Source organism: Monodelphis domestica, chromosome 4 (genome assembly GCF_027887165.1).
Source record: "Monodelphis domestica isolate mMonDom1 chromosome 4, mMonDom1.pri, whole genome shotgun sequence".
In the NCBI taxonomy this organism is placed as follows: Eukaryota; Metazoa; Chordata; class Mammalia; order Didelphimorphia; family Didelphidae; genus Monodelphis; species Monodelphis domestica.
Window position 1 is genome coordinate 97,857,149 of NC_077230.1, and position 17,404 is coordinate 97,874,552.

Genomic DNA, 17,404 nt, shown 5'->3' on the forward strand with positions numbered 1-17,404 from the left:
GGGTTTTTAAAAACAAAGGAGTTTATGTTTTATCTTAGAGAAAATAAGAAACCATTGATGTTGATGAAACAGGGAACTCGTGTGGTCAGATCTGTGATTAATGAAAATAAATTTGGCGGCAGTGTATAGACTGTACTGGACTGCAGTAGGCAATAGGCAAGTGTCCAGGGGATGGGAGGGAATTGCAGATGAGAAAGGGAATGATCAATGGGCTAAACTCCCCAAGGAAATAGGAGATGTGGTCAAAATCACAAGTGGGGGAGTTTAACAGCAAATACAATAGCTACCTCATCTTCTGAAGCTAAAACAAGGGAAGAAAGAGAGGAGAAAGATGGAAAGCTTCTGAAGCATAAAGTAAGGGAGGTAAGGGAACATGTAACAGATGGCCCCATACTTTCTTCACAAAATAAAAATCATGGTCATCTGCTTAGTGAAGAGAGATTTTGGATGGTCCTGCAGGTTGGAAGCCTTGGTCCCACTGCTATGGAAAGTAGGAAAAGATGAATGAAAAGTCAATAAAAGGACTGCCATGTAGTAGTGAGGATCCAATTAAATTTGGATGGAATAAGCATGCTTCTACTATGAGGCAGGCATTAGGCTAAGCACTTTATAATTATTTCATGTGATCCTCACAACCTTACGAGCTATTATTGTTCTCATTTTATAATTGAAAAAACTTGGGCAAAGGTTAATTGATTTTCCCAGGGTCACACAGTAGGAGAGTGTCCGAAGCTGGTTTTGAACTCAAACATTTCTGACACCAAGCCCAGGGACTTATCCACTAACCCTCCTAACTTTCTCTAGGTAACATGAATTTGTAGTGGACCCAGGAAACTCGGTTTATGATTTCTCTGGCAATATTGAGCAGCACTTAGTAAAGCTAGCATTTATTAAGCATCTACTGAACAAAGAAAACATATGATGGCAATGACCTAAAGGTGTGGCTTAACAGGTAGTAAATGTCAGAAGGTGGGGAAGAGGGACAAGGAATTCAGAGTAGAACAGTGTCTTCTTGATCTTTTGACTTTTTATTTTTAAACTCTTACCTTCTGTCTTAGTATCAAGGCTAAGCATTGGTTCTAAGGCAGAAGGGCATGAGGTGATAGGAACACTTGAGTTGTTCTGTGAATGGCTAAGGTAGAATAGAGATGGAGGTCATGTTTAGGATGTCTAAGATTAAGGAGCCAAAGTGTCCAAACAGATGTTAGCAACAATATTGAAGTTAGCAAGAATAAGGATGGGAAATAGAATGGAGGGAGAGGCTGTGACACAGGTACTGAAGTTACTGAGAAAGATATCTAATACCAGGGTACTATGAGAGCTACCTTTTTCTTTTTTTTTTTTTTTCATTTGCTCTATATGACTACCTTTCCCAGAGGCAATCTTTCCCCTTGGTCCTCCACTCTCCAGGCTGTTCTAACCCTATCAGGAATGCCAATTAGAAAGAGCTTAGATGAAATGAGAGTCAACAATTCTAATCCTTCCAGTGAAATGGAGGAACACTAGGGCTTACCATCTGCTTTTCACACCACTGAATACTGTTGTCTATTCTATTACTGAACCCTTAGGACCCGTGGGTCTTATCAACTCTGCCTTGACCCAGAATTTCTGGGCTTTTACATCTGCCTTTCAGTTGAACTCTTTAATGTATTTTCTCCCACAAATAGTTTCTTGAGAACAGAGAATGTCTAGCTTTTTTCTATTTGTATCTCTAATGCTTAGAATAATGCTTGACAGATAGTTAACTCCAAATAAATGCTTTTGCATTCATTCATATATTACCTTGATGAATTTTTATGTCATTTATTGTGCAACTGTCTTCACTGGTAATGTTACTATCCTAAAGAATGCTGTATTTTAAATTTTTTATCCATCTGGCTCTCCCACTACCCTCCCCAATGAAGAAAAAATTTTAAACCAACCTGAAAAATACTCAACACATAGATGCATAGTCCAACAAAATAAATCTCCCATGTTGGCTGAGTTTGAAATTGTTTGTCACTGCATTCTAAGTTCATCCTTTCTCCAGTAAGAGGTGAATGGCATATTTCACCTTTATTCTTTTGGACTTGTAGCTTATCATTGTGTCAATCAGAGTTCTAAAGTCTAACGTGTTGTTTTTCTCTACAATGTTGTTATTAATGTATAAATTGTGAAGCCGATTCTGCTCACTTCTCTCTGAATAGTTGATGGAGGCCTCCCAGTGTCCTCTAAAACCATCCATTTCATCATTTTTATAGCACAATTATGTCCCCTTCCTTTCATATACCACATTTTTTTTTAGCTATTCTCCATTAAAAGCATAACCCTTTTAGTTTCCAATCTCAGGTTGTCATTAAAAGACAATGCTATCTTTTTAAGTCAGGACCTGGTATCTAATCTTGACTCTTGCTTCCTACAACTCATGAGAACATATGCAAATCATTTCATCTCTCTGGTATTCAGTTTCTCATCTATAAATGAGGGGGCTGGATAAAATGATCTCTCAGGTCTTTTCAACTCTAAAGCTATGAAATTATGATCCCTTTCTGTTATAAGATCCCACAATTTCTGAGATGAGTTTCCTATTTGTCAACATCCTAAAATAATAAGTATTTGAAACAAGTGACTGGAAGAAACAATAAATGGTCTTTATATTCTCTCTTTTTAAAAAAGGGAAATACAGAAAATTGGTATTACAATGAAAAATAAAGGGGAAACAATTATGTATCTTCTTTCCTTTCACAGTTTTAGAGCTCTCAGTGAAAGGCTATTTTTTAAAGGTTTTTTTTTTTTTAATCATACCATCCTACATTAATTTTTTCTGAACTGCCTTGGAGAAATTGAGTCACTTTGTTATGCATTCCCTGGGACCTGGGGTCCTGATCTTCACCTTGATCATTTTTCTACTCTCTTCATACATGGTACTTTACCCACCCTTTGCTTTCCTCCTCTTTCTCTAACAATATCAAATTACAACTACTATTGCTTCTGGAAAGGATATATTAATGCACTTCTTGATTCATCTACTCACCATCCTTGTGATTTCCCAGGCCATTACTTTATTCCCTGTTTACTACTCTCCTAAATTTGTTACTTTCCCCTTTATAAATGTAAGGCCCCTGAAGGTAAGGACTGTGTGAGTGCTTTTGCATTTGTGTTTCCTGTGCTTAGAACCATACTCGGAATATAGTATCATCAAAACATCAATGATCTTCATTCACTTATGTTTACATCCACCACAGGTCTGCCCTTTGGCAAACTGCAATTTTGATTCTTGTGAGATTATAGTGTTTCATTATTTGCCACCACATTATTTCACCACAAAAATATTGCAATTAAAGAAATGGGCTGAAGATGGCGGCTTAGAGAAAGCTGAAGTTCAGATCTCCGGAAAACCCTTCCCGACCGATCTCAAACTAGAAGCTCCTAAGGCGCCGAAATTCAAAACGATCAACAGCACAGACCCTGGGAACCCTCCTCCTGGACCTGGACCCGGTTCAAAAGGTACGGCTCCCCTTAAAAGCCAGAACCCGAGATCCCTCGGACCTCAGGGGTAGGAGCGCAGAATCCAAGGCTCCCGGAAGCGGCAGCCACGCCGGGCTCAGAGAGCAGGGTCTGAGGAACAACAACCCTCAGGGTCTTCTACCCAAGTCCCAGTCCGGGTGAAAGTTACTGCCTGGGGCCTCCGCTGCAGAGAGCTGGTCAAAACAACAGCAACCCTCAGGGCGGGCAAGACAGCCTCACGGGCTGGATCCTGCTATCCAAGTCTCAGTGAAAGTCTGTGCTCTCAGAGCTTGGGGAAGCGGCAGCCCATCCCCCCGCAGGCCGACGAAACAGCCTCACGGCCAGGGATTCTGAAGGCAACTTCCGGAAATCGAGCCAGGGGGAGAGTGTGGCCTCGTGGTCCGACCCTTCCATTCCAGTTCCAGTGAGGCATATTCAGTTTAACCCAGGGAACGCTCATAGAACCAACATCTGCCCAGGACTAAAGCCTCTGATCACCAGACAAAGACAAGAAAAGCCAATCCTCCACGTTCAGAGATGACAAACTCCACAGAAGCTCAGAAGCCCCAAAATACCAAGAAAAATAAGAAGAAAGGGGCGACTCTGGACACATTCTATGGAGCCAAAATACAAAATACAGAGCAGATAGAAGAAGATATACAAGAAAATTCTCCAAAATCTTCCAAAGGAAATAGAAACTCTCCACAAACCCATGAAGAATTTGAATCAGAAAGGACCAAAAAGATGGAAGCCCTCTGGGAGGAAAAGTGGGAAATGATGCAAAAGAAATTCACACATCTACAAAACCAGTTTGACCAAACTGTAAAAGAAAACCAGGCTTTAAAGCAAGAACTAATAAAGCAAAGCCAAAACACCAAGAAATTAGAAGAGAACATAAAATATCTCACCGACAAGGTGATAGATCTGGAAAACAGGGGGAGAAGAGAAAATTTAAGAATAATTGGACTCCCAGAAAAGCCAGAAATAAACACCAAACTGGACATGGTGATACAAGATATAATCAAAGAAAATTGCCCAGAGATTCTAGAACAAGGGGGCAATACATCCACTGACAGAGCTCACAGGACACCTTCTACACTAAACCCCCAAAAGACAACTCCCAGGAATGTAATTGCCAAATTCCAAAGCTATCAAACAAAAGAAAAAATCCTACAGGAAGCCAGAAAAAGACAATTTAGATATAAAGGAATGCCAATCAGGGTCACACAAGACCTTGCAAGTTCTACGCTGAATGATCGTAAGGCATGGAACATGATCTTCAGAAAGGCAAGAGAGCTGGGTCTCCAACCAAGAATCAGCTACCCAGCAAAACTGACTATATACTTCCAAGGGAAAGTATGGGCATTCAACAAAATAGAAGACTTCCAACTTTTTGCAAAGAAAAGACCAGAGCTCTGTGGAAAGTTTGATACCGAAAATCAAAGAGCAAGGAATACCTGAAAAGGTAAATATTAAGGAAAGGGGAAAAATGTTATCTTCTTTTACTCAAACTCTCTTCTATAAGGACTACATTTATATCAACCTATGTATACTAATATGTGGGGAAAATGTAATGTATAAATAGGGGGTAAAGAAAGACCAAATAGAATAATGGTTCTCACACAAAGATTCACAGGGGAAGGGGAGGGGAAGAAAACTCCTATAAGAAGGAGAGGAAGAGGGGGGGGGGGTTTACTTAAACCTCAATCTCAGGGAAATCAACTCTGAGAGGGAAAAACATCCAGATCCATTGGGATCTTGAATTCTATCTTACCCAACAAGGGTAAGGAGAAGGGAAAACCAAGGGGGGGAGGGGGAGAGGGAGAACAAAAAGGGAGGGAAAGAGAGGGGGCAGGGGGAGGGAACAAAAAGGGAGGGACTAAAAAGGGAAACATCAAGGGAGGGGACAAGGGGGACTGATTCAAAGTAAATCACTGGACTAAAAGGTAGAGCCGAAGAAGAAAAGGTTAGAATTAGGGAAGGCAATCAAAATGCCAGGGAGTCCACAAATGACAATCATAACTTTGAACGTGAATGGGATGAACTCACCCATAAAACGTAGACGAATAGCTGAATGGATTAGAATCCAAAACCCTACCATATGTTGTCTTCAAGAAACACACATGAGGCGGGTTGACACCCACAAGGTCAGAATTAAAGGATGGAGTAAGACCTTCTGGGCCTCAACTGATAGAAAGAAGGCAGGAGTGGTAATCATGATATCTGATAAAGCCAATGCAAAAATAGACCTGATCAAAAGGGATAGGGAAGGTAATTATATTTTGTTAAAAGGGACTCTAGACAATGAGGAAATATCATTAATCAACATGTATGCACCAAATAATATAGCACCCAAATTTCTAATGGAGAAACTAGGAGAATTGAAGGAAGAAATAGACAATAAAACCATACTAGTGGGAGACTTAAACCAACCATTATCAAATTTAGATAAATCAAATCAAAAAATAAATAAGAAAGAGGTAAAAGAAGTGAATGAAATCTTAGAAAAATTAGAATTAATAGACATATGGAGAAAAATAAATAGGGATAAAAAGGAATACACCTTCTTCTCAGCACCACATGGCACATTCACAAAAATTGACCATATATTAGGTCACAGAAACATAGCACACAAATGCAAAAAAGCAGAAATAATGAATGCAGCCTTCTCAGATCACAAGGCAATAAAAATAATGATTAGTAATGGTACATGGAAAACCAAATCTAAAACCAATTGGAAATTAAACAATATGATACTCCAAAACCGTTTAGCTAAAGAAGAAATCATAGAAACAATTAATAATTTCATCAAGGAAAATGACAATGGCGAAACATCCTTTCAAACCTTTTGGGATGCAGCCAAAGCGGTAATCAGAGGCAAATTCATATCCCTGAAAGCTCATATTAACAAACAAGGGAGAGCAGAGATCAATCAATTGGAAATGCAATTGAAAAAACTCGAAAGCGATCAAATTAAAAACCCCCAGCAGAAAACCAAATTAGAAATCCTAAAAATTAAGGGAGAAATTAATAAAATCGAAAGTGATAGAACTATTGATTTAATAAATAAGACAAGAAGCTGGTACTTTGAAAAAACAAACAAAATAGACAAAGTACTGGTCAATCTAATTAAAAAAAGGAAGGAAGAAAAGCAAATTCACAGCATTAAAGATGAAAAGGGGGACAGCACCTCCAATGAGGAGGAAATTAAGGCAATCATTAGAAATTACTTTGCCCAATTATATGGCAATAAATACACCAATTTAGGAGAAATGGATGAATATATACAAAAATACAAACTGCCTAGACTAACAGAAGAGGAAATAGAATTCTTAAATAATCCCATATCAGAAATTGAAATCCATCAAGCCATCAAAGAACTTCCTAAGAAAAAATCCCCAGGGCCTGATGGATTCACCTGTGAATTCTATCAAACATTCAGAGAACAGTTAACCCCAATACTATACAAACTATTTGACATAATAAGCAAAGAGGGAGTTCTATCAAACTCCTTTTACGACACAAACATGGTACTGATTCCAAAACCAGGCAGGTCAAAAACAGAGAAAGAAAACTATAGACCAATCTCCCTAATGAATATAGATGCAAAAATTTTAAATAGGATACTAGCAAAAAGACTCCAGCAAGTGATCAGAAGGATCATTCACCATGATCAAGTAGGATTCATACCAGGGATGCAGGGCTGGTTCAACATTAGGAAAACCATCCACATAATTGACCACATCAACAAGCAAACTAGCAAGAACCACATGATTATCTCAATAGATGCAGAAAAAGCCTTTGATAAAATACAACACCCATTCCTATTAAAAACACTAGAAAGCATAGGAATAGAAGGGTCATTCCTAAAAATAATAAACAGTATATATCTAAAACCATCAGCTAATATCATCTGCAATGGGGATAAACTAGATGCATTCCCAATAAGATCAGGAGTGAAACAAGGATGCCCATTATCACCTCTACTATTTGACATTGTACTAGAAACACTAGCAGTAGCAATTAGAGAAGATAAAGAAATTGAAGGCATCAGAATAGGCAAGGAGGAGACCAAGTTATCACTCTTTGCGGATGACATGATGGTCTACTTAAAGAATCCTAGAGATTCAACCAAAAAGCTAATTGAAATAATCAACAACTTTAGCAAAGTTGCAGGATACAAAATAAACCCACATAAATCATCAGCTTTTCTATATATCTCCAACACAGCTCAGCAGCAAGAACTAGAAAGAGAAATCCCATTCAAAATCACCTTAGACAAAATAAAATACCTAGGAATCTATCTCCCAAGACAAACACAGGAACTATATGAACACAACTACAAAACACTCGCCACACAACTAAAACTAGACTTGAACAATTGGAAAAACATTAACTGCTCATGGATAGGACGAGCCAATATAATAAAAATGACCATCCTACCCAAACTTATTTATCTATTTATTGCCATACCCATTGAACTACCAAAATACTTCTTCACTGATTTAGAAAAAACCATAACAAAGTTCATTTGGAAGAACAAAAGATCAAGGATATCCAGGGAAATAATGAAAAAAAACACATATGATGGGGGCCTTGCAGTCCCAGACCTCAAACTATATTACAAAGCAGCAGTCATCAAAACAATTTGGTACTGGCTAAGAAACAGAAAGGAAGATCAGTGGAATAGACTGGGGGAAAACGACCTCAACAAGACAGTATACGATAAACCCAAAGATCCCAGCTTTTGGGACAAAAATCCACTATTCGATAAAAACTGCTGGGAAAATTGGAAGACAGTGTGGGAGAGACTAGGAATAGATCAACACCTCACACCCTACAACAAGATAAATTCAAAATGGGTGAGTGACTTAAACATAAAGAAGGAAACCATAAGTAAATTGGGTAAACACAGAATAGTATACATGTCAGACCTTTGGGAGGGGAAAGGCTTTAAAACCAAGCAAGATATAGAAAGAATCACAAAATGTAAAATAAATAATTTTGACTACATCAAACTAAAAAGCTTTTGTACAAACAAAACCAATATAACTAAAATCAGAAGGGAAACAACAAATTGGGAAAAAATCTTCATAGAAACCTCTGACAAAGGTTTAATTACTCATATTTATAATGAGCTAAATCAATTGTACAAAAAATCAAGCCATTCTCCAATTGATAAATGGGCAAGGGAAATGGATAGGCAGTTCTCAGATAAAGAAATCAAAACTATTAACAAGCACATGAAGAAGTGTTCTACATCTCTTATAATCAGAGAGATGCAAATCAAAACAACTCTGAGGTATCACCTCACACCTAGCAGATTGGCTAACATAACAGCAAAGGAAAGTAATGAATGCTGGAGGGGATGTGGCAAAGTAGGGACATTAATTCATTGCTGGTGGAGTTGTGAACTGATCCAACCATTCTGGAGGGCAATTTGGAACTATGCCCAAAGGGCGACAAAAGAATATCTACCCTTTGACCCAGCCATAGCACTGCTGGGTCTGTACCCCAAAGAGATAATGGACACAAAGACTTGTACAAAAATATTCATAGCTGCGCTCTTTGTGGTGGCCCAAAACTGGAAAACGAGGGGATGCCCATCAATTGGGGAATGGCTGAACAAACTGTGGTATATGTTGGTGATGGAATACTATTGTGCTCAAAGGAATAATAAAGTGGAGAAGTTCCATGGAGACTGGAACAACCTCCAGGAAGTGATGCAGAGCGAGAGGAGCAGAACCAGGAGAACATTGTACACAGAGACTAATACACTGTGGTATAATCGAACGTAATGGACTTCTCCATTAGGGGCAGTGTAATGTCCCTGAACAACTTTCAGGGATCCAGGAGAAAAAAAACACCATTCATAAGCAAAGGATAAACTATGGGAGTGGAAACACCGAGAAAAAGCAACTGCCTGAATACAGAGGTTGAGGGGACATGACAGAGGATAGACTTTAAATGAACACTCTAATGCAAATACTATCAACAAAGCAATGGGTTCAAATCAAGAAAACATCTAATGCCCAGTGGACTTACGCGTCGGCTATGGGGGGTGGGGGGGAGGAAAAGAAAATGATCTATGTCTTTAACGAATAATGCTTGGAAATGATCAAATAAAATATATTTTAAAAAAAAAAGTATAAAAAAAAATGGGCTATTAAAAAGAAGAAAGAACCCAAAAAGAATACAATGCCTACAACATAAAATCAGTGCAGAACAAAATTGATCTAAAGCAATAATTAATTTTAGTAACTTGCTTTCAAAGTTCAAGAATCTAGATTCAGACAATTCACTAGCTTTGTGACCCTGGGCAAGTCACTTAGATAATGTTCATTTCACTTTGCCCAACTATAAAATGGAGATAATAATAGCACCTATCTCAAGGGTTGTTGTGAGAATAAAATGAAATCTTTGAAAAGTGCTTAGCCTAATGCCTGACACATAGTAGGCATTTAATAAATGCTTGTTTCCTTCCTTCTTGTTGGAATACTCTTCATAAGAAGTCGGATTCTATTGGGATATTTGTTGGGAAATGTTTATTTGTAATACTTCCCTTCTGCTAGTAATGGGGACTAGAGATTCAGATAGGTCAACTATGCCAGTTATTTCATTTACCTGTTTTTCTTGTCATAGAGGAATAGTCTTTGTTGGGAAAAAGGCAAATACTCGTATTTTTAAAACCAATGGACTTCTTAAAACTTTATTAAACTTCAGGTTTTTAAAGGGAGAAAAAGTGACCTAAAGGTCAATAGAAGACAGCAACAAAGATTTAGAGAATAATGGGGACCTTTGGAGTGAAATTCAAAGAAGAGGTTTTTAAATGATGATGACAGAGTATCTGGAAATGATAGTGAGAATAATACATATGATTCCTCCACCTAGTTCAATGTGTTGGGATTCAGCATGGATGGGGCAGAGGGGGGAAAAGAAGTCTACTTCGGTAGATGGTATGGGATGAGGAGGATGTCAGGTTTCCATCAGCACCTGAAAAGAGGATGAAATCCAGGATGAATTGTGTTAACAATAGAGTAGAGGTTTCAGAAGATGGCACTAAAGGTAATAGGAACTAGGGAGAACAGGGCTAACCTTGAGGATGAGAGTGTGAGGAAAGAAAGCAAGGGAAATGCATTTTCCCCTGGGAAAAGGTGACTAAATCACACGGATTAAGGTGGCATAAACTATTATTTGATAAGGGCAGTATAGGTAGGACAGCTCTAAAGTTTTCATTAAAATTCTGATATAAAGTTGACGCTGGATGGTGTCTACCTTGTGGATGCCCCTTCATTGATCAGAGCAGAGGAGAGGAAAGTCAATAATAAATGCATCCAGAAATCTTGTACAGTGTAAAGGTCTAAGCAGTTGCCATTTACCAATTTCAACCCAATCCTTTTAAAGGATCAATGGTACAGTAGCCAAACAGAAAGATTAAGTGGGTCCTTTTTACTTACCCTAAAATCTGAATGGGCTACTTTATACTTGTTAAGGATACATATGTATCTTAAATATCACTCTAATCTCTTGCTTAATACAGGATCAGGCATACTTCCCTTAAGAGCACCACGAAAATAAACATGGTATCTGACTTGTCTTGTATATAGAATCACTTCATAGTCTACTGTTTTTTGAATGCTGGAGTGGATTTATTTATTCCCTTTGTTTTTCTCTTTCTCCAACAGCAAATTGTAATCGTATATCTTCTACCTTTATAATACTGTACATATTACAAAGCACATTCACAGACATTATCTCATGTGTCTTAGTCACTCTTTGAAGTAAGCAAGACAGGTATTTTTTATCACTATTGGATGAAATGATTTGTCTAAAACCAAAACTGGCAAGTGGCAAAGTTCAGATGAGTTCCTTGGTTCAAATGATTCAGAGTAAATAGCCATTATTTCCAACCCTCTCATTTCGTCAATAGAGAAATTAAGGGCCAGAGAGTTAAAGTGACTTCCCAAGGTCAGGGTCATAGAAGTCATCAGTGGTGCAGCTGAGATTAAAACAAGGTCTTCTAGTTTTTTTTCTTTCCACTATAGCGCGCTGCTTTTCAACAATCCTATAATTAAAATCCCTGGATCCTTGGCTAGGTACAAAGGATAAGTTTAAGGACAAAGCCTTCACTTCTCAGGCTGATTCTATCATACTCTCCGGCTATACAAATGTTCCGTTATTAAGATCCCTGCTGCAGACTATATGTATAATGAATGAGGCAGCAAGAGAGGGAGAATTATCATTCCAGTGCCAATTGGCATTCCTTTCAGAGGTTTGAAGACGACTTTTCTGGTAGCTGAGAAATTCTTGCTTGGGGATCTGTAGTCAGGGTAGATATAGCCTGGAGTTCATTTCTGGAGGCTTCAAATAGAACAAGCAGAAATACATCAATAAGACTTCTCTAAACCCCATAAAATAACTCTGAGATATTGCTGACCTGCAAATGATCAAAAGAAAATGAGTCTTCTCACCCTAACACCCTCATTAATTTGACTGTTCCCCAGGTTCTCCTAACCCCAGCAGGGTGCCCATCACCAAGGTTAATTCCACACCCACTCAACCCTCCTCTAGCCATCGTTTTCCTATACTGACTCTTCCCACCTTTGATCCAGCAGCTGCAGCTTGGAAGAGAAAAGAGAAAATGCAAGTTGATAATAAAAGCCACAGGGGATAGGACCCCCCAGCCAGGAGCACTAGAGAACATTACCAATTTGGATAATGGGTGGCATAATGTTAGTCAGCTTGCTTGTAGATGTGGTCATCCCAAAGAAAATACTTGCCTTAATTGTAATTTTAAAAAGTACAGGAGACAATTTGTAATCATAAAGGTTTAGTACATTGAAAATAGAACACTAAAATGCCTGTTATGTAGCCTGTTGGGGCTCTGATCACATTTAGTTTTAGCAATTTAAGGAATATTTGTTGCTTATTGTAAACCTGTTATTTTCTACAGGTTTAGCAAGGTTAACACTGGTGTGTGTTCTTTTGTTTTCAAGCAACAGGAGTGGTAACAAGGGAAATAGGAAAAATTCACTTATTCCTAAAGGTCTACTCAGAGGTGGGGGTTGGGGAAGAAGCATGCACATAAATTGCTGTTAAAATAGGAAATGGAAGCCTAATAGGGAAAAATATGCCTCTACACCAGACCTGGAGCCTTGTGGAACCAACAGTTGCAACAGCCATTAGAGCACAATGACTGTAAAAGAATAATGTAAGAGTGTAACCTCATTTGAACATTTGGGGTCTCTGATCATAGTACAATCTAGAATTTGATTCAAGTTGCTACCTCCCTCCCCAGTTGCCACATACACACACAAGCAAAAAATCTTGATCAGTGTGATACAGTTAAAGACCTCTCAAGGTTCAAGTCCTGGTTCTGCCATTTAGTTAACAATATGGCCATAAGTGAGGTGGTTCATTTCTTTCAACCTCAGTATACTCATCTGTTAAAAAAAGGAATAATAAAACTAATAAGAAAAGCACTTTATAAATTTAAAGATTACCTAAACCTTAAATTACCTAAATGATCTTATCAAGGTGGTACTCCCTACGACAATTCAGAGTACAATTCATCCATGCATTCTCAAATTGTAGGATTTGTCCATAAGGTAGAATACCTGTGGGAGATTTATGGATATAAATTTTCTCCATAGCATATATTTTGGTTTCTTTAGAGAATCTTAGTATGGGAATTAAAACTCAGGAGTTTGCATAAAAAGTTCTTGCTTGGGATTAGCCAGGGTAGATATAAATTCAGTGAGGGAATTCAACGCTAGATCTCATGATATTCCATTTATTGCAGTGGAATAGATGGACTTTCCAGCAGATAATCTCTTGCCACACTGAAGATAATTAGCCTATCTCCTTTCTTATCAACTATCTGCCAAATAATTTTTATTGCTTATCCTATGAAATTCCTTGTTGACAACATGCTATAAACTACTCATACCCATTACTCATCTCTACATCGTCCTCAGCAACTATTTACTCATAACTGTACATCACAGGATGACTATTCATATTAATCTTTCCTCTACCAATCTTTAATAAATTAAACAGAAAAAAGCAAAATAGAAAATAAGCACCTTAACAAAATACGAGAAAAACTAGATATGAAAGTCTTTTGATAATTACTGAATGGTAATCTTAAAGAATATACCTAGTCTTCAGTCTCAATAGCAAGTTTTACAATAACTGGTTACATAAAGAGATCATAGAAAAATAAAAAATGCAAAAAAAATTTAGCAAGTCTTTACAGACCATTCTCAAGCACTTTAATTTAGCCTACAGAAATTTACCTTACAGTAGTAGGGTTTTAAGAGTCCAGTATCTCCACCATACCATAATGAAGCATCAGTATGATTTCATATAGATTACAGATCATATAACAATAAAAAATTTAATACAAGAGAAAAGTTACAAAAGACACAAACGTTGAGACAAAATAATGTTATCCTAAAAAACAAATAATAGAAACAATCAGTAATCATATTAAATTGTAACAATGAAGACATATACCATATCTTGTGGGATGCAGTAAAAGAAGACCTTATGAGATAATTTCTATCTCTGAACAAATGAAATAAAAGGAAAATAGTGTGCAGATTTATTTTATCTTATCCTTAGATAACTCTGAGAATGTGGAATTTCTAAGACTGATGCTCAAAAACTCTCATTCCATATAATTTATCAGTATCCTAACCTAGCTTTTAGGAAAGAGCAATTATTGAAAGGGGATAATAAAAAAGTTTGTAAAAAGAATAATGCCACAAAAGACTGAGGCATATTTTCCCCCAACTACACATAGGCTCCATGAGGAAAAAAAGTACAATTTTAAAGTATAATGATAATAAGCCATGTATGTACAGAACATATGTGACAAAGAGGTAATTTCATGGATCCTAGGTACTCTAAGTCCTCTTCCCCCTTCATGGAATTCTCATGAAGTTCTCCTTAGTTATAGCTTTATTTTGAACTCCAAAGGTATTTTTTTTGCAGAATTCTGAAGCTGCCCTTCCTCAGTGGCTCTAGTGTGTTCTCGTTATGTCTCTCAGCTCCTGATGCAGGTGTTCCTATCAGCTGCTGTTGCTGAAAGGACACTGTCACACATATTGATGGAAATTCCAAATATTCCAACCTTTCAAAGTTCACAAGGTCCTGTCTAGTTAATGGGGGAGAAAGAGGAGAAAAAAATTCAATCTTCCCCATGAGGGTAGTTCCATTGAACTACTTCTATTCTAGCCTATTGCTATGATTTCCTGCTAGAATGCTTCCACTGAAGTGTCAAAGATAAAAGATATATCCCTCCTTGTTGTTAACAATTGATCACCAGTTTTTTTCATGAAATATACTTTGTAGAAAGGTTTATTTACTCCTATGAGCTTACTGAACTCTGCTGAGAATACAAGATCCTACTGTGCTTGCTATTAATTGGCTATTTAAATATGATATATATATATATATATATATATGATTTGATAGCTTCACCTACAAGATGATCCCCACATAAATGTCAAAAATCATACAATTCTTTGAAAAAATGTGTTTTTACTGATTCCTCAGCCTCATTAAGCATTATAGGCACTTTGTACAAGATTCCCTATGTATCATTATAGTCCTGGGAGTGGGGGGGGAAAGGGAAGAAACTATCACTTTTAGGAAATCCCAGATGTTCAAGATGTCTTCAATCAATTAAAGGAAGCATATAGCTCTACCTCTCATATAATGTAGCCATTCATCACAATCCAAACCATATATGAATAACAGCTTCGACTAACAAGTAATATTAGCAAGAATTTTTGTAGTACTTTAAGCTTTGTAATACACTGTACATATGCTATCTCATTTGTTCATTTCTGATGGAAGTACTACTTTTATTCCATCTTACATCTAAAGAAACTGAGATGGATAAGGCTCAAGTGACTTACTCAGGACATTCAGCTAGCATGTGTGTAAGGCAGGATTGGATCTCAAATCTTCCTGAGTGCTGGTCCAGTACTTTATCCACCTAACTGTTTCAACTAATTTCTGCTTAGAAAAAAAAATCTCTGCTGGCAGGCCTTATCCAGAGATGACCCATTCAGCTTATGGATAACTATAATTATAAAGAAGTTTCTATTACATCAATCCAAAATTTGCCCCTCTGCAACTTTTATACAATGCTCTTTTTCCTATCCCTAATAGATAAATTTGTTTGCATATATGTAAGAAAAGGGGTTTGGGATATCAAAAAATATATATATAAATATTATTTTTTTTTAATTTAAGAGTATCAGTGTTAAAAAGGTAGGTTGTTGTTCAGGGGAAAGTTTGCAATCATTAAAGGGATTGTGTTATTTTTCCAAAGCAGTCCTTTCAATTCTAGGCTAATACATTGTCCATACTAACTATCTGTGCAGGATGACAAACTCATTTTCATAATGCTCTAATAAAGAAAAGAAGTTGGATCTGAAAAAGCCTTAATAAGTATGTATTGAGATAATAGGGAGAGACTTACAGGGTATGTAAGGATGCAATTGTCACTGAATTTGTGACACATTTATCCCTCAACCCTTCAGGATTTTTTTGCTTGAAACTTTATGCAATTCAGCAAAGAGTCTGCTATAAACATATACTACATACCAAAGAACAACTCTCTTTCCAAATCAAAAGTCTACATAACGTTTTTACCTTTAATTCAATTTTTGTTTTAGTTAAAAATTTATTTTCTCCCCCTTCACCTATTATCCCCTACTGAAAAAGAAACAAAAACTAACACTTGAAACAAACATACTTAGTCAAATAAAATATTCTTTTTTGACCATGTCTAAAAAAATGTGTTGCAATCTATACTTTAAATCCATCACCTTTTAGGAGACAGGTAGAATTTTTCATCACTAATCCTCTGGGATCATGATTGATCCCTGGTCTAGTGAGAACTTTCAAAATTGTCCTTACTAAGTCATTATTGTATCAATTATATCAATATATCGATCAATACTCCTGTTTCTGCTCACTTTACTCTGCATCAATTCATTAAAATCTTCCCAGATTTCTCTGAAACTTTCCCTTTCATCATTTCTTGAAAAAAAATTTGGTATTGTTATAATTTGCCATATGGATTCTATTTCTTTGCCACCACACCAAAAATAAATGCTGCTATTAATATTTTTGTACAGGTGGGTCTTTTTCCATGCAAGATATAGTTGTATAATGGTGTGACTGGATAGAAATGTGGGTAACTTTTGGTCTAAGTCCCAAATTACTTTCCAGAATGGCCAGCCTATCTACCTATATATAGGACATTAACATTCCTGTTTTCTGCAACCCTCCCAACATTTGTCATTTTCTTTTTTGTCAACCTTGCCAATCTGATGGGCATGAGGCACAACCTTAGAGTTGCCTTAATGTGCTTTATTAGTATCTTAGAGCATTTTTCCCATAGCTATTGATAACTTAGATTGCTTCACATAAAAACTACTTGTTCATATCTTTTGATCATTTATCAATTGTGGAATGACTCTTATTCTTATGAAATTTAAATCAGTCCTTTATATATCATAGAAATGAAACTTTTATTAGAAAAGCTATCTGCAAAGCTTTTTCCCCAGTTATTTTCCTTCTGATGTTTCTTGTTTTAGTTTATTTGTGCAAAATACTCTAAACTTTTTATAACTCAAATTGTCCATTTTATCTTATGAAATGCTCCTTAGCCTTTGTTTGGACATAAACTCTTCCCCTATCCATAGTTCTGGCAAAGAATTTCTTCTTTGTTCACTTATTATATGACTCTATGTCTAAATCATTTACCCATTTGGAATTCATCTTAGTATATGTTATGAAATGTTGATATATACCTACTTTCAGGCAGACCAGGCAACTAGACAGTGTGTGTGTAGTGTGTAGTGTGATAGATAGCAATTTCAGAAAGGAAAATTGG

General features: G+C 36.9%; 1 long non-coding RNA gene across 1 annotated transcript in view; it reads right to left on the reverse strand.

Annotated features, from left to right (window-relative positions):
* Positions 1–9,657: 9,657 nt before the first annotated feature.
* Positions 9,658–17,404, reverse strand: part of LOC103095069 (uncharacterized) — a 31,431-nt gene continuing 23,684 nt past the window's right edge. Inside the window, exon 4 of the long non-coding RNA XR_008911146.1 lies at positions 9,658–11,847. This is a non-coding gene — a long non-coding RNA (uncharacterized LOC103095069). The remainder of the gene's footprint in view (positions 11,848–17,404) is intronic.